A 25332-nucleotide genomic window follows, 5' to 3' on the forward strand; every position below is an offset into this window, starting at 1 on the left:
TACAGCAAGGGGTGCCGATCTCAGGATGCAAGCAAACCAGACTACAAGAACTTTTACCTGCACCTAGATTATTTGTGGAAGACCCAATCCTAATCCACAACTTCACTAGGAAGTGGCACGAGCCCCAATTTACTGGTCCCTACATTATCGAAGATATGACCCCTTTTTCAGTAATGGTTCAAGAAAGGCGTGCCTGGATACATTTGGGCGATGTTAAGCCGTATGCCGGTGAGACCGATCCACCCCCACCCATTGATTTGGAAGCAAGCCAACACGAAGTAGTTCCACACGTGCAAACTCGATCAATGACGAGGAAGAAGGACGCAGAAAGTGCTGAGTAAATAAATGCATTAGGACTGTGGCTTTCCGTGAACACTCTTCATAGATGTTATAGCAAGCGTGCAAACTTGTTGCTTGAGCCACGGAGATCTTTTAAACTTGGACTTTAGAAAGTGTTGAAGTCCTGAAAAATATGTCAGAACTTGAGTTCTTGTTTAACGACTGGAAGAGGGAACAGTTTCTAGATTCGTTCCTCACTGAATTTCTTTTTGGTCTCCCTAATGGTACTGTCTGATGTTGACATACATCGGCTCTTATTGGCTGTTTCTCTTTTCATTTTGCGAGCATATCCTGCACTGGTGGGGAGAAGTACTGACATTCATGTTTCCCTGCATGATCCTAAAAATCATCCAGTTATAAGGAGGTTGCTTTCAGCAATAATTGAGAAAATCCTGCTGCAACCTGAGCATCTGACACGGTTGCCTGATTAAAGAAGTTTTCCCTTCCTTAAAAATAGTTCACATGCACAATGTGGACTTCTAAACAATGTCAAACACTCGTGTATAGGCACGTTATAAATGCCATATCATATCATATCATATCATATCATATCTTATCATATCATATCATATCATATCATATCATATCAATGATGATATTGTATTAGGCAACAAAAGTGCACAACAACATTTGAGGAATCACCACTTGTGAGGATTAATGTACTGGTGCCTGATATATCTCTGCACAGCATCTATTATTCTTTTTCTGTTTCTACTAATGTATGCTGCTTTTATTGTTGGTCCGAAAAGAGCAGCAGTTTCTGTGATCCTTCCAACACCAGTGACCCTTACAGACATATCTGTTATACGAAGGCCAAGGCCATATGTGATTATCCGTACACCAGTGACACATGTGAAGTCACATATTCATGTAACAGATGGCCCTATTCTTCCCTTTGGAGGGAGGTCTGCTTTTGATTTGCTCCATGATCATTATGTACAGACTATTTTATCAAGAAAGAGACCTAAGAGGTATAAGAGAAGATGATTATGAGTTAAACGATTATCAAGACAGTACAGCACATTTGGGGATTTAACATGTGGTATCAATACTTGAAAGAGGTAGGCAAAATATCTGTTACGCTCACCTGGTATCCATGGGGACGCCACGAAGCCCTGGTTGGATGATTTGCACTCTCAAACCATCTCCCGGTCCCTTGGTAAGGCCTCTGGTTAAAGATGGGTCTGCAATATAGGAGAGCTGGATTCAATACCAGATTGTCTTTATGTTTTCCCATCTCCCTTGGCCTCAACTCGTTCCTCGCCCTTGGGCCCTCTCCTCACCTTAATATTGTAAAAGGTGGATTCTCAGTCCTGCTCCTCGTGGCAGGGGCGTGTAGATGTGGGGGGGGGGCAAGTTACTTCACTGGTGCAAGCCCCCCTGTGGGAATCCAGGTCTGCTGCGACTCCGTAGGTTTGATGCTTTACAGTGTTGATATGCAGTTCTCATGTTCCTCTTAGTTCGAAATAATAATGTCTTGCTTCTTTCCTTTTAGGGATGGAAAGGTATTTTGGTGTTGTCATGCAGTTTGAAGATGAGCATGGGCCGGTAGGCGAAAGCGCGGTTTGCACAATGCTGTCTGGTGAGTAATGTGTGATGTGTGGCGCTGTTTCGCCTTTTATATTGCTAACCTGTGTCTTTTCTCTCCTTGCAGGTTGCGATGTTCCTCGCCGAGCGCCGTAATGTTCCAGCAGTGATACTGACCAGGGGATGACTAACCAGGTAAGAATTGTGTGTCTTTCTTCATTCGGGAGTAAACGTGAGTAAACGCTTACTAATGCTGTCTTTCTTTCTCCTCTTTCCAGGTTATGGTATTCCAGGATGCATGCGGTGCCGGATGATTTAGTTCGTACCTTCAGGTGAGTGGAACTGAAGTCGGAGATGGATTGAAGACAGGATACTGTTCCAGGCAAGTTCCGTAGTGTTCTTTCTCTCTCTGCAGGTCCTTGGTTTCTGGTAAGCTGGCATCAAAGAACTGGACAAGGTGAGCGTTAGGCTGCCCACAGCAGAATAACGCAAAGCATGTTCTGCTGTTTGGGTGCGGTTTAAATAGTTTCAGGTAAAGTAGTGCAGGTAAAATAGTCCGAGGCCTGCCACACCCAAAGTAGTCCAGGTAAAGTAGTGCCAGGCCTGCCACATCCAAAAGACTAGACCGCATAGCTCAGTTCCTTGTAATGTGTGTGCCTCCATGTTGGCTGAACCCCGCCAAGTTAAATAATCCCAAGTAAATAGTCCCATTCTAATGTTGGCCTTCATGATGGTTATGAGCCTGGCGCCAAAGGCGCCAGGACTGACTCCAAGAGAGTCTTGGATGAGGTTTTAAAGCCTTTGACCTGGCCCTAAATGGAAGGCTGACTTGCCAGTGAGGGCTAGGGGCAAGGGTCATGACAATAACCTCAGAGGAGAGTTGCTATGTTTGTGCTCTCCTACCTTATGCTTTGAGTAATTCTAAGATATTCATAGCCATAGAAATAGATGTTCAGACAGCTCATTGCCTGGCTCACCTTGCACTCTGTCATACAAGAGGTCAAATCCAGGGTCGAACAGCATTGGTGGTCTGGGTGACAGAATGGTCAGCACCAGAAGAAGATGATTATGTACACAATTTTAAAACAAGAGCAAGACCACACACCAGAGATCATGTGATAAGATACAAACAGCCTGGAATGAAGTGAGCAGGACCAAATGGGAACCAAATAAAAAGCTTAATTGCCATGGGAAGACTGAAGAGGAAATCCAAAGATGCAAAGAGAGAGGACAGATGCACATTTGTGGAACAGTAGTTTCAAAAGATGGATGGGAAGAAGGCATAATTGTATGCAGATCAGTGGCAGTAACAAGACATCACAGATCGACTGTACAGAATGTGGAGAAGGGATGCAAACCCCTCTGGCCAAGAATTGCCAACCTACTGACCTGGGTAGAAGATAAAGGAGGCCCAGTGCAGATAGTGCCCTAAGCAAGTGCAGAACTGTGCTTCAGAAACAATGGCTCAAGAAAAGTTGGAGAGAATCAACAATCCACACGAATCTTGGATGTATTAGGAATGAAAGATGGGACAGTAGTGATAATGGATCACTCTTGGGCTTGTGGATACAGAGTTTATATGAAGCTACCCAGAAACTGGGGAGGACTGTGTTCCTAGTAATTATTCATGTTCCAACATTAGTGATTCCCAGAAGCGACCTGAACATTTGAGAGTTTCCAAAGGCTTATGCTCATCTAAGAAATAAGAGGTCACTTGGATTTCTCAATCGAAGAAAGAGGGAGAACTATTTCTCAGGCAAATCAATAGAAGCTTTCAATGCTATTTCATATGAACACAAGGTGTTCAGTAAGACTGCGTCAGTATTCACGGCTATCTTTATGCCAAGGATCCAGACAATGGCGAATGCTAAATGATTTCAAATAAGCAGATGGGAGTTTTTGTTGATGATTAACACTACCATAAATGGATTCAACGCTATCAAAGAAGAGCTGAGAGCTATAAGACTGATGACACTCCAGAATAGATATATCTTGGACATGATCACAGCAATGGATGGAGGTGTTTGTACCAAAATCGGAGAATCATGTTGCACAGTCATACCTTCTCACGATGATGAGATTGGGACCTTGACAGAGGCCATAACATTGCTGATAAACTTACACACCAAGATGGAAGATGAAGTGGAAGAAACTGCAGATGACACCTGGTTTGCTTCTTCTCATGGGTTCCACAATGGATGGCAAACATTTTCAAGTTTCTTGGAACATTACTGGTGATAATGCTTGGATTCTTTGTGATCAGGAAGATAATTGCAGAGTGCAAGAAGACAACAAATGCAAATAAATAAACCAAGAAAGCAGTAGGAATGAAGATCATGATTGATGTTGAGTCTGGGCTGGAACCCAAGGAACTGACTTATGAAGAAATGGGAGACTGTATTAACGGCAGTATCCATGAACCTGAAGGAACAAAGTTCCTTTACCCAAGAAATGACAAGAAGTATGTGGGAAGATGGATCTACTGCAGTCCAAGTGGACAATGCATTCTTATGACCTGGAGCATTGATGACCATGTAAAATCAGCTGGATCTTTGAAAGGTGTGATGAAGATATTGACTCCCACGAAGCACTTCTTCAAGAGAGGATGTCTATATGCAGAGACTGATGGGAGAGTGGTCGATGAATCAACCAGAGGGGGGAATGTAGAGGAGTAGGTAAAAGTCTCTATCGTATGTCCCACCACTAAGCTACCTATATGTTGGAAACCGGAAATAGTGACAAGCAAGACACCTGTAAAGATGCCAATAACACAAGCAGCCTTTGAAGCAAAGTATCCATTGAGAAAAATTTTCTTTTATGTATCCACAAAGAGCTGACAGTTTCTTTGGGAACTTCCCTGAAGAATAAGAGAAGATGAACAAAAGAACAGACTGGTGATGTCACATGACGTAAAGTGACACACCAAGAAGAGAAGACAGAAGAAAAAGTAAAGAAGTGAGTGACCTTTTACGTGCAAAATTAAGATTACACGTGTGAAGAGCACCGAAGAAAATGCAAACCATTTTATAATTGTAAAGATGCTGGAAACGCAAGTAGGCTACGTAATCATAAAGGCTGGCTACAGGTAGTGAATAGATTGCAGCAATGCTCCAAGACATACATATGCATAGGAAATCTGGATGTTCCACAACATGTTTTAGCAAGCAGAGATCCCATGAGCAGGAAAGCTGAAAGTGTGGCGCAGTTGATAAAATTAGCTGACGAGTAAGAAAGAATTCAAGAGAGCTTAGTTGGCCCAGTGTCAAAAGGCCAGTGCAGCCGAGAACTGGTTGTCTAGCTTCAAAAAATACAATTAATGCAATAGACGGGCCACACCCTGCAAAGGTACAGTTAAAGGACAATGAGTGCCAAGTTGTACTAATTTTAAAAAGCATTAAATACGAAGAGGAAACCCGAAATGTGGTCTGCGGTCATGTGATCTAGATGGAAATAGACTTGGGTGGCCGACGCTGATGTAAGAAGATGAGAGCAGGCTCACACTCCCTTTTTATCCTCAGGAGTTGTGCAGTTTGCATGGCCATGTTCAAAGGCTAATTGAATGACAGAAAGTAAGAGTGATGAAAGATGTTGGGCTAATTGGGTGGGGAGGCATGGTCAAGCCCAACCCACCAACACCAGGGGCATCAGCTTGCGTGCTTCTAGCAAGTGGATTATTCCAGAAGGGTATAAGCGTGCCAACCAATTATAGAGGACCACATATTAAAGAGCCCTATATTTTGTAAACCAATAAATCATTGTGTATTTTATGACAATGAAGATGACTTGTACTAGAGGAGGGTTCAGTTGTTCACCTGACAACAGAGGTCCTATTACAACCCCACACCCCATAGAAAGTATATGTAGATGTTGCAGTTATCCAACCACAATCCAGTATAGGTTTTTACAGTTTGCCACGTAGGATGATGTCACTGATGACGAATATTACTATATAAATGTGTTTTTTATGAAAATCTTTGAGACCTTACCATGAGTCGTCCATCGATATACTCCCTATTTTAGATAATTGTTAATAAAACAGCGTACCTTTTGCCGACCTTCTGAGTTGATCTTTTTATTGATGCTTGAGCAAGTTCTGCATTCCAATCCTTCCCATAAGAGCGCCACCTCGTCTTAGAGGTCCTATACGGGTTCAGTATGTAAGGACCTCACCTTACCCAAACACAGCCTCTAGCAGCTGCACACATCGAGATCCAGGACTGCCTGCCCTATATTGATCTGCAGAGGCATGCACCGCAGCACCACAGAGTGCAAACAGCAGAAAGGTGGATGAGACACCATGCAAGGAGAGAGCCCATGTTCCGAATTAGGCCAACACCCTGAGCATTTATTGATGGCAGCAGATAACATTCTACTGGCCTAACAGGAAAACCATAGCAAATCTATTTTCCCTGATACAGGATGATCGACAAAGCAGGATCAACGTAAGAACAGCAATACCACCACTGCTGAATTGTATTAGTGTTGCACTTTTTATCCCCATATGAGCCTTCTAGCACACTGGGGGCATGCTTCATGCATGTCACAGTCCATGTTTTCTAGCTTGGCCAGGAACTGCACACACTTATGCACACCACCACATATCCCTGCCCTCCACTCCTGCACAGTTAAATGGAACAAAGACACAAATATATACAGCTGCCCACTTCCCTAACATCATTGCAGGTCTGGACTGTGCATATGTGACTTTGTCACCCCAGTCATTGGAAGAGGTGTTCAGAAACAAACAGGAAACAACAAGATTCCCTTAATATCAATCCCTAGTTTCAAGCTCCAAACAGCTGGAGGGGTCAGTTTCCCAGTCTTGGCAGCCAAACTCTGGAACACTGTGCCCCTCACCATTAGAAACCTTCCATCTCTTAACTCATTTAAACTTAAGGTTAAACTTTGGCTAGCCACACCAGATGCCCACTTGTTTTCTGAATAGCCTGTGTTGTATGCCTGACTAATCCGCACTGCTACTGTATACCTATGCTTTGTAACATGTTCCTGCATTGTTGTAACCTTTGTTTTGAAGATATGCGCCTGGTTGCCTCCGGGCCTGGCCTGCGCTATACAAATAAAATAAATACAAAATACAAATACAAATGTACAGGTGACCTTTGATGCAGACCTCACCATGGTCTTGCAAAACACCACACTACCAGTATTTATGGAGACCCACATATGATGTGGGTAAGGCAAACAACTTTTTGGTGTCAATATTTATGCCAGTATAAGGCATGCCTTTTCACTGCCCTGTTTTTGAAAGACCTGACCTCTGAAACAACACATAATGAGAAGCATCCCATTGAACAAGGACCTGCAGGACAACATTAGAGCTTGACAGAAATGCATGATACTAAATGTACTAAGAAATGTACTAAGAGTGAACAACAGGTACCACAATACATAGGCAAACCATACCTACAAAGGATACAGCACAGCTTTTCTGTGCACGATGACAGCCAGTGGTGGTATAAACGCTGCAAACCAGAAATGCCTTTTGCCAAGAACAGGAACACTATCAGAAAGTACACAAGATCATAATAAATATTATCCAAGCACATCCTTCACAGACATTTTCTTTGGTAAATCTAGTTACAGTGTATGACTGTTATCACAAAATATCTTGCAAATAACTAAATATTTTCGCCTGGGTTTTTTGAGGTTTTGCACTGATGCTTCAGGAAATTCATGTACCAATGACTACTTTGCCCCTATCAAACTAGCCACCATCCAGCATAATACGTTTTGGGACCCACTGCATTCCACGTGCAACAAAACAATGAGCCAGTTCTGGTTTGGTTTTGTATCATGTGGCGAAATGTGTATTGTTTCATTTTCGTGTTGGTTTTGTGTAGCTGGAAGAGAAGCTTTGTGTAGGGTTTTCGCTCATGCGAGTTTCACACAACGGCACGAGAAACTTTGCATGGTTCTTTTCTGACCTGTGTTGGTTTTGCACAGTGACAAAAGATCTTTGTGAATTTCTGTTTTGACCGGTGTTGGTTTAATGCAGCGACACGAGAAACTTTGTGTGTCTCTTTTCAACTTGTGATGGTTTTGCAGGATGAAACAAGAACCGTTGATCGATTTTGTGTGATTTATGCTGTTTGTTTTGCGCTGCAGCATGAGGAACTTCGCACAGTTCTTTTTCGATCCGTGTTGGTTTCGTGCAGCAAAACAAGATATTTTGTATGCTCATTTTGGTTACGGGTCTGTTTTGGCCCTAGCAGGTAGCAACCATTAGGGAATGGCCAATAGTGACTGTTTTTTATTTGACTGTTACATTTGTGTCAATCATTTGAGGCAGAAAGGTAATAGCCACACCCAGGCTGGTATAAATATTGGTGCTTTTTCTGGTGTGTTAATAATCATTAGTGTCAGTTGATTTCCTCTGTGAGAGATTTATGCTTGGCTGGTTTGAGTACAGGCAACCAGGCAACCAGGACGACCACGCTATTTTTGTACTGCTGTTTCACCTCCTGCCATTGGTAAATAAGCATTATGGGATAAACCTGTGTATTGTTTATGTGTTTGGGGAGGTGGGGTTCACTTGTGTATTGCTAGCGCATTGGGGGGCTTGAACCTCAGTTTCATCATGCTTTTACATGCCACCCTCTGGCCCGACCCACTCTGCCGGCACACCCTGGATGTTCTCATCTCATCAGACATCCTCCTCTCCAACCCTCTCACAACTCCTCTCACTTGGACTGACCACTTTCTTCTCTCTTCTCACCGGACATTCTCTGTTCCCCAGGTGAATCTAACCCCAGCACTGCCAATCACATTCCCAGTTATCTGGCCCATGAAGCGTGTGTCAGTGGAGGCTTTCACTGCTACTTTCTCTCCTCCTCCTACGCCTGCAGCTGACTCACACTCTGACACATACCACTCCAACCTGCATCTCTCTATCTCTAACACTCTTGATGGCCTGCCCCTGTCATAAGGATCCGTTTGAAGCCCACATCCAAGTCCAACTCTTGATATGACTCTGACCGCACCACCCTTAAACGCAAGTAAGGTGGTTGAGAGGAAGTAGAGGGCAGCAGGCTCATCCTCTGACAAACTGGCCTGCTGCCTGCTCCAAAGACAATACAGACTCTCTCTCCTGTTCAAGAAGAGAGCTTACATGCAAACCCATGTCTCTGCAGCATCTGACAACACAACCAAACTCTTCAAAATCTGCAAGGAGCTGGCCAATCCTGCTGCAGTCTCCACCGCTCAGTTCCCTCCCAGGCTCTTTGCACGGCACTGGTTTCTCACTTCACCACTAAAACTCAGGACATCCTCTTCCTCTGCCTTTTCCTCTCTCGGCACCTCTCTGCCACTTCTCCTCCTGTGTTCTCTACTGACAATGTTTCTAGACAAGTCCGATCTATGAAGGTCTCATCCAAGCAGGTGCTCCCCTGCTCCTCCAGAACAATCAAGGACCACATCGACACACTCGCTCCAGCCTTGGATTTCTGCAACACTATTCTGGCTTTAGAGCAGCCAGAAGAATGGAAACTCCTCTCCTGAACACCCGTGAAGACTTGCTCTCTAATGCTGACTCTAGCCTTGCTTCTGTCCTCATTCTCCATGATCAATACTATGCTTTTGACACGGTCAACCACTCCATCCTGATCAATCATCTCTGTGACAACCTGGGCATCAAGGATCAGGCCCTAGCCTGGTTGACCTCATTCCTCTCTGATCGACCCTCCTAGGTCCAATTCAGGTAATTTCTCTACACCACCTCTCCCTCCACAAGTGGTGTTACCTAGGGCTCTAACCTCTCACCCTGGCTCTTCAATCGTTACTTGGCACCTCTGGCCCACCTCATCTCTACCTCCTCTCCTAACTTTCAGTGTCGTGCGGATGATACTCAGCAATACATCAGGATCCCCTCAGCCTCCTCTCCCCTCTCGCTCATTCCTGACTGTCTATCCGCAATTCAGGAATGGTGTGTCTCCAACAATCACTGCCTTAATGCCGGTAAGACTGAGATCCTACTCATTGGGACCCCTGCTCCCACATTCCCCCTTTCCGCCCTCCTTAGACCCTCCACTTGCGCCTCCCTGTGAGACACAAAACCTAGGTGCCATCTTCGACTCCACCCTCTCCTTCTCACATCACAGACATCTCCACAAAGTCCAACTACCAGCTGCACATCCTCAGAGGTATTCTTCCTTTTCTCACTTTCCTCCAGAGCATCACTGTATCAAGAGCCCTTACTCCCACAAAAGAATCTGTTTTAAGGAAAGGGTTGAGCTTTGTGCCATCAGCAGGCAACCCTATTAACAATCTAGAGATTGAATTAAGGAGGTTTTTCAGGACCATCAGACTCAGGTCCTTCTTTAAGGAAAAACCAGACAAACTTGATCAATTTTTAACAGGTTTAAAACCTAAGTCTTCCTTTACACCAGGAATTAACGAAGTACTGCCAGAGATTGTTACCTTTGAAAAGATGGTCATGAAAGCTCTACTGGGAATTTTGAATCATTCCCGGACATCTCACCACAAACAAAACCTATCAGTGGAGGAAAATCAAGCCCTAAAAACATTGGCTTGCAACAAAAATATAGTCATCAAATCCTCTGATAAGTGGGGAGGAACAGTGGTGATTTATAGACAAGAATACGAAAAGATGGTATACTCTTTAATCAACAACATAAACCACTATGAGAACTTTGCAAGAGTTATGTACTCAGGGCATAGAGGATGGGTTCCTAACATCTGAAGAGGCATGTTTCTTGACTCCTAGAGAGTGCCGTACACCCACGATATATGCACGGCCCAAAGTGTATAAAGATAGTGCAGATCCCCCGGGGAGACCCATTATTTCATTGTGTGGCTCGATCCTGGAGCCAGTCAGGAAATATATTGAGAAAGTCATTCATACACTAGCTGAGGACTCTGCATCGTTCTTAAAAGACACCATGGCCACCAACAACCACTATGAGGGATTGATAATAGAGGATGATTGTAACCTTTTGGTCACATTAGACATCATCGCCCTCTATACAAACATTCCCCAAAATGAAGCACTGGCCAGCATCAAACACAAGCTGAACAGTCGCCCAATTCAGGATTCTGACACAATTTGTATTAAACCTACTAGAGATTGCTTTATGCAACAACGTCTTTCAATTTCTAGAGGATATCTACATTAAAAAACACGGTACTGCCATGGGGGCAGCATTCGCACCAGCCCTGCAAAGATCTATATGGTGCTATTTGAAGATCAGTTTGTGTATAACAACAGCCCATTCAGTGATTATGTCACGCATTGGAAACGATATATCGATGATATATTTTTTATTTGGAAAGGTTCAGAAGAACAACTCAAGACCTTTCTGTTGTGGTTAAATGAGTGCAAACCCAATCTTACCTTTACAGGTCATTGGGAGACCACACAGCTACCATTCTTGGATCTGATTATTGCACAGAAACAAGGATGTATATTTACATCTTTATACAGAAAAGAGACCGATCGAACAGTTTGCTTGAGTATTCGAGTCAACATCCACATTCCCAAAAGGACAATTTACCCTATGGGCAATTTCTTCAGCTTCGCCGTAATTGTACAACCTTGACCGACTATGAACAAAACTGACACAGATCGATTGGTTTGTGTTACAACATTCTCTCGACAGACTCTGCAGATAAAAAAGTTAATTAAGAAACACTGGAAGCTACTTACCAGTACAGGATGTACCAGTGGTCTTCCGTTATTTGCGCTCAAACGATCCAAGAAGCCGCGCAATCATTTGGCTGCAAACGGTGGGTACTAATTTCTCACAGAACAGCCTGAGAGATGCTTGTAGCCATGACAAAGAACGCATCATGGGTCATTACCCATGTGGTAAGTGCAGTGTCTGTCACCTAACCTCAAAAACCATCAGGTTTAGGTACGGCACATTTTACTGGCATCTTCGACAATTCACAAATTGTCAATCTAGCAATATCATCTATGTCATATGATGTCCTTGTGACCTGCTGTATATAGGTATGACCACAAGGAAGTTTTGGTTCAGATTAGTGAAGACAGGTCACGTATTCACACAAAATACACAGCCTCACCCATGGTTCAACACTACATGACGGAAAATCATACAGAGGAAGATCTAATGGGTGATAATAGACCAATTGGCACAGGACAGCAGTCAATATTTTATGCAATATAGATTGACTAAACTAGAGCAAAAATGGATCTGTAGATTTAAAACCCATGAAATTGGCTTAAAAGAGGACATACAATGGCCTTTCTTGCTGCAACGTTAGTGGGATCGGCAACGTATGCCTCCAATTCTTTTCATCTGGGCATTCTGTGATAGTTGTCTCCACAACAAAAAAACAACAAAAAAATGTGGGGAACTCCAGGAAGGTTATGGTCGCCCCAAGATGGGAGTGGACCATGGAAATGTGGCCCTAGGCCACGTTGGCAACTGTGGAGGGTACATGCGTGATCTAACTCGGTCCCTTCTCTGTTACACTTGCCCTTAAACGAACACTGTTGGGAAGACACGTGACAATAGACGTGGTGGGGATGCTAGCAGTGGCTCCTCCCCTCGAACGTGCAATGCGGTCACGTAGGAAGACGTGGACCGGCAAATTGGGTAAAACGGTGAACACTCGCACCCGGCTGGCACCGGTGCAGGCGGCATGTGCGTGGTAAACCATTGGCAAAATGCAGTGCAGGCAGCAGGATCTTAAGAGGTAGGTGCTTGTCGCGCCATTTCAGGGCAGGGGCCGGAACTCCCCACGGTTGAGGGAACTTGCGCTCCCAGTTGTGAGCTACGCGATCCCAAGCCTTTGGGCTCTAGTTAATGGAGGTATCTCACTTGCCCTCTGTGGGCTGCTGGCCAAGTCCCCGACCCTGCACCGGGGTGGCCGCTGGGTGGGCGTCTCCGGGGGTCAACAACTGGTTTGCGGACCCCCCTGGGATGCTCGCGCCTGCGTCCGTTCACGGTCGGCGGCGTCAGGCTCACTGACCTGAGCCAGGCCTCATGTACTGATGGGACGCATGGAGGTATACAAATTGAACATTATCTTAAATATCTCCTTTCTCTCTTCTCTTCCCCCTCCCCCTTTTTCCTTTTTTTGTCCACACATATGTGACCTTCAAACAACTCACAGTGGACAGAGTAACGCAGCAAATGAGGAAGCAGCACTACATAGTATTCAACTCAGGAGGAGAAACAGTGTTGTCCCTGGGTCTTTCCCACCTGTTGTTCGTACGTTGGGGTGAGTCAGAGGTTCCTTTAAGTAGATACGACACCTGTGCAAGGTAATTCTTTGTGCCCTTAAATGCCCTCCTACAATCTATCCAAAAAGACAGTTGCATGAAATTATGCAGTAAGCATACGGGGTGCATATAATACCTTTACATCGTATATGTATGTTTACATTATAGATGGAACCGAGCATCGAACCGGTGAATATTAATGGTTGAGAAATCTGCATAGATATGGCACAGAAATCTTTCCTAATTAATGGGTATGCACGCAGCGGCACATCCATTGTTATTTTATCCACAAGTCATTGGGTAAGACTATTGCACTTGATAACTCTGAATAGTTTACAGCATACTGGTTTACTTGGAGCTGTGCTGTATCTTTGTATGTTTGAGCTTCTCAACTCTGTGGACACAATTCGGGGTCTGTGATTAATGATAGATACAACAAGCTGGGCCTTGCAATCAAGGTGCGCTTTAATTGGGGTGGGGGTGGCTGAGTCCAATTGGTGTCCGCAATTGTCAGCCACACTATCCTTCCATAAATTACCAAGAAAGGATATGGTCTTTCTATATGTCAGTAAATAAAAACTGATTGAGTTCAGTTGATGCTCCCAGATGGTTGGGGGCATTGATAAGACAAAGCACAGTGTTATGTTTTTAAAGAATGACAATTGTCTACAATATAGAGGATGGTGTAAAGAATGATTGGAGCACAGTGTTTTACTATGTTCTTTTTCCCTCCCTCTTTTCGCCAACCGGCTTTTTTTAGTAATACATCTGCCTTATAGAAGGTTTGGAAACTGCAAGCTGGAAGAATCTATATGTCAATCATTGGACTAAATTGTACACACACCAACTTGAATTGTTGTTAACAAATTGCATTTTCTCAAAAGTATATGTCCTGATGAGGTGCACTAGATGGAAATTGTACTACTGTCAAGGTGCCTGAAACTCGAGTAGACATAACCTTAGATCCAACTCCATCGGGAGTTGGCTCTGACTTGGGTTTATATACATACAAAGAAATGTGTGGCAATTAATATATGTTGTAAGCAAGGTTGATAACATATTCCACTTCTAAGATTAATGTTGATGCACTTTAGTTGAAAACGAACAAACATCCAGCAGTGAAATATCCACAATATAGATAGATATGCTGGTTTTAGAATACATCGCGTTCATTGCACAAGTACAAAAGGTTTTGGGTATGAAAGTAGATGGGATGAATCATGTGTGATATGTGTTCACTGGTTGGTGTGATATGTGTATGTTATTTACAGTTGGTTTTTAATCATGGGTAGTCAATACATCTTATTGAATATTTTGTAGATGTATTTTCATGCTAATTAGTTTATGAATGAAATAAAAATGAAATTCAACAAATAAAATGTCCTTTGTCCAGAAATCACATTTTTCAAGTAGGTTTCTTCTTGGAAGGGATTGAGTGGCACTAATGCGCGAATTGTATTGTAAATGGTTGGAGGGCTTGCATTTTTCTACGGACAATCGCAATTTTGTGCAGGGATCGTATCTCTGCAGCCCTGAAATCTCTCCACTGGCTCGTAGTGGCTGCAAGAATTAAGTTAAAGAGCCGTTAAAGAGCCTCTGGATTGTCCACAAGGCTTTCTGGGTTCTGCAACCACACTACATCCAACTCTCTCTTCCTAAGCATTTTCCTTCTCAAGCCCTACGCTTATCCACCTCCAACTCTCTGAGGGTCACATGCTTCTCCAGGCAGAGAGTGGGGGATAGAACTCTCTCGTCGGCTGGCGTCTCCCTCTGGAACAGCCTCCCTGCCTCTCTCAAACTTGAGCAGGACCACCTTAGGGTCTGATGCAACTCAAGACCTTCCTTTTCGCTTTTGCTTTCTCTCTCTCTCTCTCCCCTGTTGATATACATGTCTGCTGCTCTAACTGGTTACCTGGCCACCCCCTGAACCTAACGGGCACCAGGATCCTCCACGACCAGTAGCCCCTTGCACTGACTCAGGACCTACTACACACTTATGGACTGTATCTGCAACCCTCATCTCCCTTCCCCCTCGCACTTGCACAATCTGAATGACACAAGGCCTAGTGAGATCATTTGTTTTGTCGTCCCTGTCTCCCCTTTGTTGTCTTGTCGTGCCTAGCAACATTTGTGTACAGGCGTGTTATAAATGACTTATCATATCACCCTTACCCCCACTTTCATTAGGGATGTGTGTAGGGTGGCTGGGGTGAATTTGTATACCACTCATACAGGTGGGGTGGAGTGGACGCAACTTGTTTATTGCTCATGCTCTTGTGGGGGCTTGTACGTGAATTGTGTTGTCTCGTCATGCTTCCACATGCCCCCCCCTTAATCCAACTTTCATCATGGACGTGTGTAGGGTGGTGTGAGTCTCAACTTTTGTATTTCTCATGCCTTGTGGGGGCTTGTACTTGAGTTGTGTTGTTTCCTCCTGCTTCTACATGGCACCCTTACCCTCACTTTCATTAGGGACGTGTGCATGGTGGCGAGTGGTCCACTTGTGTTCGCCGGCATGGGTCGTGTTACTCATGATGTAGTGTGCCAGAAACAGAAAATGAAATGGACAGAGGCGCAAGTACATGCAAAAGCCAAGAGTGTGCCCATGCGCGAAATATGGGATTTTCAAAGTAGCCTTCAATGGTCTTATAAAGCTATTGATGCTTTTGTCCACTACTATGATTGGTCTTCTTAATGCAGTCTGGATGACACTACTTTTTGCCCATAACTTCATAAACGTTAACCCCCTAGAAATTAAAAATAAGTTATGCTGCACAATGACATCCATGAAGCTATGATTATTTTCGTAAACTGTCAGAAAAAGCATGGTGTGTTCATTTGCCATAAATGGCTTTTTGTGTCGCGGTTGCACACGTGATGGCCACTATCATGGTATCCATTCTTCAGATATGACTTTCACTTGTCATCCTTTCACGCTGCTCTACTTTATGTGTTGCATTTACAAGCCAGGATTGATTGCAGGGTGCCATTGTAATTGATTGCTGTATTTGTGCAATTCGTTTAATAGGGATGAAATCCTAGTAAATGACAAACACGGCCTCCAAGATTGAATTGCTTTAAATATTGTAATGAAAAAATGCAGAAATGGGTCTAACGCTTGCTGCGAAATATTCACAGCTGACAGTCTGCTCTATGGCAACTTCATACAGTGAGAATATATCAGTGTCCACCTCCCTGTTAGGAAACTGAGTGTGATGTGTACACCACACATTCCGGATGCAAGCCATTAGGATGGCTGTGTGCAGGGTAACTTGGTCAAGGGCAGGTGGTATACATTGCAATGCATTCTCAACAGTAGGCCAAAATGCTGTTTAAAGGCTTTTAGGAAACCATACAATTTAAGATTTGTCAATCTTAGCAAAAAACACTTTTCAATGTACATTTAATTTTAATGAAAAGTTAGAAAGTTGCTTTGTTTTGGTGTACATTTTTCACAAATCACCTAGTTATCTAATTCAGGTTTTGAGGTAAGCTGTGTTGTCGCTATTTGCCACACACGGGCTACTAGTTTGAAGGAACATAAATTGTATCAGTCCAGTGCAGGATAGCTCAATCTTGAAAGCGAGCACTTATCTAGTGACCTATACTGCCATTCGGTGAATGTACGGCATCAAATGACCTTGCTTTAATTCGCCTGCTTTGTCTTATGTCCCTAAAACTGATGTATCACAATTTTACCTGGTTAAACTGCTGCCAGCTAGCTGCCACCCATGTTCTAATGGTGGATAGGCAGATAATGAAGATTATCACTGGTATACGATATGTGATCATAAGTGATCATGAGTGAATGAGAAAGACAGGAGTACAAAACATAGGTTATTAACATGTTCAATAAATCGATGAATGTGAGAACACAACACTGCAAGCTGTATCAATTAAACAATAAGAAATTGATCATGGTCATGCTGCAAACAATTTTATTATTTCAATATAACTTAAATCATTTAAACAATTGTGAGGTATGTTCTGACACCATGGCCATATTAGGTAAATTGACTGCAAGGAATTTGTCCTTTAGAATGGAGAGTTTCTGGGGCCTGGGAACCCGCTACCGCCAACTCTCTCTCCCTAAATACCTCCCTGCTAGAGCCCTTCGGTCTTCTAGCTCCAACTCTCTGCCGATCAGACTCTTTTCCAAGCAGTGAGTGGGGGGTAGATCGCTCTCTTCTGCAGGAGCCTCCCTCTGGAATGGCCTCTGTGCCCCTCTCAGGGTTGAGACAGATCTCCTTAAGTTCTCGAAGCTTCTCAAGGCACTCTTTTTGTCTACTTCGTTTCCCACAGCCCTGCTAATCCTCCCCTCTGCTGCATTTTGACTGGCTGTCTGGTTCCTTCTGAATCATACAGGTCACCAGGCCCTCCTCACCCAGTCTACCCCAGCACTCTGTTCTCCCTTGACCCCCTCCTCAAACCTGCACTTGCCCTACTGTGTTCCCTCCCCCTGTACTAGCCTGGCCCCTCATTCCCTGCACTCCCTGCTTTCCCCTGGCACTTGTCCACCTGGCCTCCCCATAGAAATTCTCTTGGCCAGGGTCCCTCTTACCCCCCTCCCGGCCACTCAGCACTTCCATGCTCTCCGCTATTCCCTTGCTATCTTAGCATTACTCATTCCACTCTGGCCGGCACCCCCTGACCCCCACTCCCTTGCACTTCTTGTTACTGCATTTGCACGATACAAATGACACAAGGCCCAGTAGGACCATGTTTTGTAATTCCTCATCCCCACCTCTTTTTGTCTTGTGACGCCTTTAAACTCTATTTGTTGTATAGGTGCATTATAATTGCCCAATACATAAATACAATAAATAAGAGCTCACCTGAGTCAGTAGTCCAAAGGAGATTCTCCATCAACGTTGTTAAATAGGTCTCTACTGGGCTCAAAGCTGCACTTGCCCAGTATAACAGATGGAATTCTACAAGTTCAGATGGTTTGTCTGGTTTTGGCACAGAATAACCAACATGGTGTCAATAAATTCAAAACCATTCTTTCATCACTGTCTGGTCTTAACTTGTCTCTCTAAATTACAAAGCGTAAGCCTAGACGTGGGTCCATTGCTTGCTGAGCCATAGGGAACCAAGCTGCACCTGACTGCGGTGGCCCTACTCGGCTGAACTATGTTGGGGTGTAGAGGTGATGTGACCTATCGATTTACTCTCAACTGCTCCCATTAATTGCATGACCAAGACTCATTTCCCTCTTTTCTAGGAAAGGAAAATCTGTGTGTTCTTGCATTCACTGCTCTGTTGAAAAATTAGGTTGTTTACCTCTTCTCTAGGAAAGTTGAATGTATGTGTTCTTGCATTCACTGCTGTGTTTAAAAAATAGGGGTTTCCCTCTTTTCTAAGGTAGTTGAAACAGTGTGTTCTTGCATTCACCGTTGTGTTTAAAAAGCAGGCTTTTCAGTCTGTTCTAGGAAAGGCTAATCTGTGTGTTTTTTATTTGCTGCTGTGTTTAAAGGTGTGGCTTTTCCCTCTTTTCTAGGAATGTTGAATACGTTTGTTCTTGCATTTACTGCTGTGTTTAAAAACTAGATCTTCTGCCCTCTATGCCTCTTTCTATGTTCCTCCTTCTATCCTGATAACTAGCTTCTAGGTGTCATACTTTCTGTTATCTGATGTAACCTAGGTCTTTTCCCTTCCTGGACACTTTACTCTAGATTGTTGTATTGCTGTTGGTTGTAGTTGGTGTTGTGCTCTGCAGTTTACTCCCTCTCTCTCTCTATCTCTCCCCCTTCCTTCTCTCCACACTCTCCCCCATCAATTGTGCTCACAATCTCTCCTTTCTTCTCTCATGGCTATTCTATCACCTATCCTATCCCTCTGATGAAGTCTGGAAGGAAAAGGTTCAAGAAGGATCTCCTGGTATCCAAGTCAGGCCTGTCCATCGCTGACACCTATGTCAACGCTTCTTCCAGGCAGGCTTTCAGCAACATCCTCTTTGTCATTCCATCTTGGGACCTCTAGATTCCACTTATGGTCTCGGTTCTCTCCCATTTCTCTTCCTCTCCCATTAATGGTGGCACCTGTTGGGAGGTACTATTGGCATCCTTCCTGTCATTTAGGGTCATCATTAATGTCTACCTAAATGGCACTGTCATGATGCAGGGCTCTCAACCCAACCTCCTCCTTCTTGAAAGACGTCTTATGTCTCTCTTCAAGTTGCTCCCCTCTCCTGCCACTCCTCTTTTTAAAACTCCTGTGGCCCCTCTGCCACCTCCGATGCCTATACCACACTCCTGTACCCTTCCTCAGAAGACCTTTAAAAGTGGCAACCAGCTCCAATTAGCTATGATCAACTCTCGCTCGGCCCTCAAACACTCCTCTGACATCTGCCATAACCTTGAAGACCTCAACCTTGATATTCTCGCTCTCACTGAGATGTCATGAGTTTTGACACTCTCCTCCCCTAGGAGTAAAAGATGCTCTCTAAGCCTAGGCCTAACCGGCCCAGAGGTGGTGTTGCCCTGATCTTCCCTGAGTGGGTCCCTGCTACTATCATACCCTCTCAGGCCTACTCCTCTTTCAAATGCCTTGTCTGCAGGCTTGCTGTCCCGCTGTCCTCGCTTTGACTCTGGCCACCATCTACAGAACCCCTGGACAGGTATCCCACCTCCTCTCAGAATGGGCGAACCTCACCTCTTCTCTCGTAGCCTCCTCCTCCAACCTCCTCCTCAAAGACTTCAGTATTCACTTCGACTCCACTGAAGTGACCTCTTGGCTCTTCCACAACCTCTGTGACTCTCTTTTCCTCACAAGTCTTCCCTCCGGTCCGACGCACTCACTCACACACACCTTGGATGCTCTCATGTCTTCAGACATCCCCATCTAACCCTCTCATTACTCCTCTCTCCTGGTCTGATCATGCTCTCCTGTGCTCTCACCTGTACCTCGTGGGTCTCCCGGTTAAGCCCAGCTGCAATGCATGCCTCCTTCTCTGGCATTCGACCAATGAAGTGTATGTAAGTTGCTACTTTTGCCGCCACCTTCACTCCCCCTCCTACTCCTCCCACTGACTCTCACTCTGCCCTTACTAACCTTCAACTCTCCATCACCAACACTCTAGACATCCTTGCCCATGTCATGAGGATCTGCATGAAGCCTGTCTCCTAGTGCAACTCCTGGTATGACTTTGACCTGGCCTTGCTGAAACGCAAAGTGCAGAGCAGTTGAGTGGAAGTTGCAGGTTTTAAGCACATCCTCTGACAAACTGGCCTTCCGCCTGCTCCAAATGCAATACAGACTCTCCATCTGCTCGAAGAAGAGGGCCTATATCCCAGCCCACATCTCTGCAGCCATTAACAACACGGCTGAACTTTTCAAAATCTGCAAGGAAGTTGCCTATCCTACTACAGTCTCCATTTCTCTTCTGCCTTCCCTGGCCCTCTGTACATCTTGCCCTCACTCTCCTCTACTCCTCGCCCTTCTCCCTCACCCCCTCTCAGGCCTCCTTTGGCCCACCTCTCCACTCCCTTCCTACTCTCCTTTTTTTCTCCCATAACACCTGATGAGGTTTCTAGACAAGTCCTCTCTATGAAGGTCTCATCCAAACAGGTGCTCCACTGCTCATCCAGAACTATCAAGGACAACATTGTCTCCTTTCTCCAGCCATGGCTTAGTTCTCCAATCACTCCTTTGCCACTGGATCCTTCCCCTCAGTCCTCAAGCACTCCCTTATGCACCCTCTCCTCAAAAGCCTTTTGACGACCCTTCCTGCCTGGAAAATTACTGGCCCATCTCCATTATCCCCTTCCTGGGCAAACTCTTAGAGAAGCTGGTCATCTCCCAGCTTATCCACTACACTGAATCTGTTGGTTGTCTCCATGACCACCAGTCTGGCTTCAGAGCTGCCACCAGAGGCATAGACACTTCTGTCCTGAACACCTGTGAAGATTTTCTCTCTAATCTCAATCCCAGCTCTCCTTCTGTTCTCCTCCTTCTTGTCCTTTCCTCTGCCTTTGATACAGTCAATCGTGCCACCCTGCTAAATCGGCTCTGTGATACCCTTGGCATCACAGACCTGGCTCTGGACTGGCTGACTTCCTTCCTCTCTGACCGATCTTTCCCGGTTCAACTGGGCCCTTTTATCTCTACCAACTCACTCTCCACCTGCGGTGTCCCTCAAGGCTCTATCCTCTTGCCTTGGCTTTTCAACATCTACCTGTCCCCTCTAGCCCATTTGATCTCCAGCTTCTCTCCTAACTTCCAGTGTTATGCAGATGACGTGCAGCTCTCTTTCAAGCTTCCTTCCCCTGGCTCCTCATCCTCTTCCTCTCTCATTCCTGACTGATTGTCTGCTATTCAGGCATGGTGCACTACTAAGAATTTCTGCCTTAATTCCAGTAAGACAGAGATCCTTCTCATTGGGACCCCTGCTCCCTCTTTTCCTCCCACACTCTGGCCCCCCTCCATGGACCCCCTCCCCTCATCCTCTTGTGAGGCAAAGAACATGGGTGGCATCTTCGACTACTCTCCCTCCTTCTCTCCTCACATCACAGACCTTGCCTAGAAGGCCCACTTTCAATTGTGCCACCTCAGAGGCCTTCTCCCTTTCCTCACCCTCCCACATAAACTCAGTGTCTCCAGAGCTCTGGTCCTCTCCAGGCTGGACTACTGCAAAAGCCTCTTTCTCAGTCTGTCTAACTTCTCCCTTCACCCCCATAAACTAATCCATAACAAGACTGCAAGACTTATCATTTGCCTCAAGATCAGGGACCACATCTCTTCAGTCCTAAAATCACTCCACTGGCTCCTGGTTGCTGCGAGGATCAAGTTCAATATGCTCTGCATCATCCACAAGGCTTTTTGGGGCCTGGTACACCGCTACATCCAACTCCCTCTTCCTAAATACCTGCCTGCTAGAGCCCTTTGGTCATCTAGCTCTAACTCTTTGCAAATCAGACACTTTTCCAAGCAGAACGTGGGGGGTAGATCTCTCTCTCTCCTCTGCAGGTGCGTCACTAAGGAATGGCTTTCCTGCCCATCAAAGACTTGAGCCGGATCTCCTTAAGTTCCAGAAGCTTCTCAAGACCTTCCTTTTCTATACTTCCTTCCATCTCCCCCCTTGCCTGCTAACGTCCCTGTCTGCCTCTTGACTTGCTGCGTGATTACAGAGCACAAGGACCCCCTAATTCCAGTCTACCCCTGCACTTGGTCTCCCCTGCCCCCATCACCTGCACTTGCCCTTCCCACCTTCCCCCCACACGTTCCTGCATGACCTGCACCCTTGTAGCCCTTCCAAGCCCCTATATCACACTTATCTTGTGGACCTTCCTTCCCCTGCACTCTACATTCCCCTTGTTCTGTGCACCCTTTCTCCCCTGGGACTCGCTTTTCTCACGGGCCCTTCTGCCCTGCCCAGCAACCCCCCCTCACCTTTTCCCTGCACTTCTCTTACTGCACTTGCACATTCCGAATGTCTCAAGGCCTAGTAGGATTGTGCTTGTCTTCCCGGTTCCTCATCCTCTTGTCTTGTTGTGCCTCGAAACCCTTTGTTTACAGGTGCATTATAAATAGCCAATACATTTTTTTTTTAAAGTAAATAATGCTGGGTGCCGGCTGTGATGGCACAGATGCATTATACAGTTATGATATGGAACGATGCCAGGACGAATGTCAGTGCTTCTGATTAATGCACAATCTTTTATCGCTTAACTAGTCTGAGCACAATACAAAACTCTGGGACCAGATAGTTTATCAACCTCCACCTTTAAAGGATACCCCTCCACAAAGGCATACATTCTTCATGAATAATTTCTTTATATATTAAAATCTCGCACTATGCCTGTGACCTGCAGCAACTCCAACATTGTGCCAATCTACAAATAGAGAATAGAGTAAATATCTGTAATTATAGGCCAATGGCCTTCTGGACACCAGTAGTAATTTCTTTGCCTCAATATTACTAAACATAATGAGAACTTTGGTCAACAAAAACTAAGAGACTGCAATAATTCCAGACAGACTTTTGGGGTGACAGTGGCACTTAATTGAATGGCTTAGTTATAGCATGCCTATAAGGATTGCCTAGAAAAAAGGTGCTCCTTAACCGGGCAACAATTGGGTCATGTTGCAACCCTGCCGCTGGTCAATGCAGACAATATTGTTCTTTTTGACCAAACCCAAGTTGGCCTTCAGTGCATGCTTAATTAATTTCATTGCAATTCGTTGGACAAGAAATTAATAAAAAATCCAACTTAATGTAAGATCAATAGATTCTCACCATCTAGGCATCCTTTGGGATACACATGGGTGACTAATACACATAAACTAGAGGTTGTCAACAAGCTTATATATCTGGGTTTTTATATCTTTGCCAAATTATTATTATAAATTAAATTATATTATCTAACAATGAGGCCAGCTTCACTAAACTGTTAACTAAAGCAAATTCTTTGTCTGACCAAATGAGAAACATTAACACACAATAAGGATGCTTTTTACTACTCCCTTAATTACATTTCATGAAGGAAAAGTAGTTCTTGCACTAATATATGGTTTGGAATTGTCTTGCCTGACACATATATTGGAGCTATTCATATTAGAAGGACTGATTTGGAGAAAGGTGCTTATTTTAACTGATTGCCCTCTGATGAGTGTTATACGCTTTGAACTCACCCTTATATCTCTACAAGCAAGGGTCAGAAGGAATTTACTGTTGCAATATCCTAGGCTGTTGCAGCCTCCAAATGATTCTTTATTTGCAAAGCACTTGATACTCCTGAAGTCTCAATCTGTTTTGGACATAAGGCTTCATATACAAAAATGTACTATTAGTCACCAAGTGCTGGGCACTACCACAGAAGTATTTATTACATATCTTAAACTAGTGTAAAAACTGTTGTGGCAAAATGACTGGTTCGACACGTGTACTAGGAATATAGAAATAATGGTACTGTAATTGTTAAGAGATGTACACGAGGAACATACCCAATGCCAAGTATTGTGCACATTTTATGAGGTTCTCCCCACGCTATTTACATTTGGCAAACGGGACAAGCTGGAGTCTAACACACACACCTGTATATGTTGAGAGTTGGGGGATAACATTGAGACACTCAAATAGTTATTATCATTCTGCCCAGCTTTACAGGAACTCAGAATATTGCGATAGAAGCAATTACATTTTTGCAAAACATGATTTGATTAAATGAAAGCAGTTAGAAAGTATTTAATTATAGATGTTTTATGTTGTGATTTCGCCTGCATTCTCTCTTATGTTCATACATGCATTGAAATAGTATTTGATATAACAATTGTGTATCTGTTTAATTTTTCTTCTTTTCTTTCATTTCTTTTTGTCTTTCTAATCTCTTTTTTGTTTACTGTGACTGTTTTAATTCTAAAGTTTAAGTCAAACCAATTCACAGTATGAAATAAAAGAAAAATATGTGTAAGAAATCATCATTACAATGGTATGAAAGCATCTACTCAAGTGACTTTGAAAATACTGGTGCAACATCAGAACTTTGACAAAGAAATTGTAAAGTTGTACATGGGTTCTTGAAAGCACTAACCTTACAAATAGGTACCATTATTTATCAGAGCTGTTGAATTTGAATGCATGTTTTCACATAGGGCCATCTATGAACATCTGACATGATGTTTGAAGGATTAGATTATCTGATAGTACATTTCTTTACTGGAAAAGGTATATGAACCAAGCAGACATCGGGGGGGGGGGGGGGCTACTACCGATATTCCATTTTTAAATCTGTTTAAAAAAGTGAATACCTGTTAAACATAAAGTTCTACAAAATGTGAAATACCATACAATGTCCTTATCGCCCTTTATCAGACTGAATGCGTTGTAAAGGGCTTATATTCAGTTATGCCTACTATGAACAATTGGTTAATCTATTATAATGTGACTGGCTCTTGCATAGTGCAATAAATGACATTTAGCAAGTTCTTGCTGCTACTGCTGTCAGAGAGAGAGAGAGAGAGAGAGAGAGGGAATGGGTTAACGTGTGTGGAGAGAGATGGAGAGGCAATATTTGAAACCTGAATCGTGGATACATGCAGACCAGAACTACCTGTACTATGTGTTGTTGTCTAACATAGTCCGGGTGTGAGCGTGGTGGTTCTATGGCAGGCTGTGCTACTGTGTGAAGGTTGCCATGGTCATGGATGGTGGTTGTGCAGGTTGCTGGTTGGTCAGTGCAGTGTAAGGTGGACATATAGAGGATGAATTGGTAAGTGAGGGGGAGGTTAGACATTAAAGC

This window comes from Ambystoma mexicanum, chromosome 5q (assembly GCF_040938575.1).
Source record: "Ambystoma mexicanum isolate Mex_15411 chromosome 5q, UKY_AmexF1_1, whole genome shotgun sequence".
Taxonomy (NCBI): Eukaryota; Metazoa; Chordata; class Amphibia; order Caudata; family Ambystomatidae; genus Ambystoma; species Ambystoma mexicanum.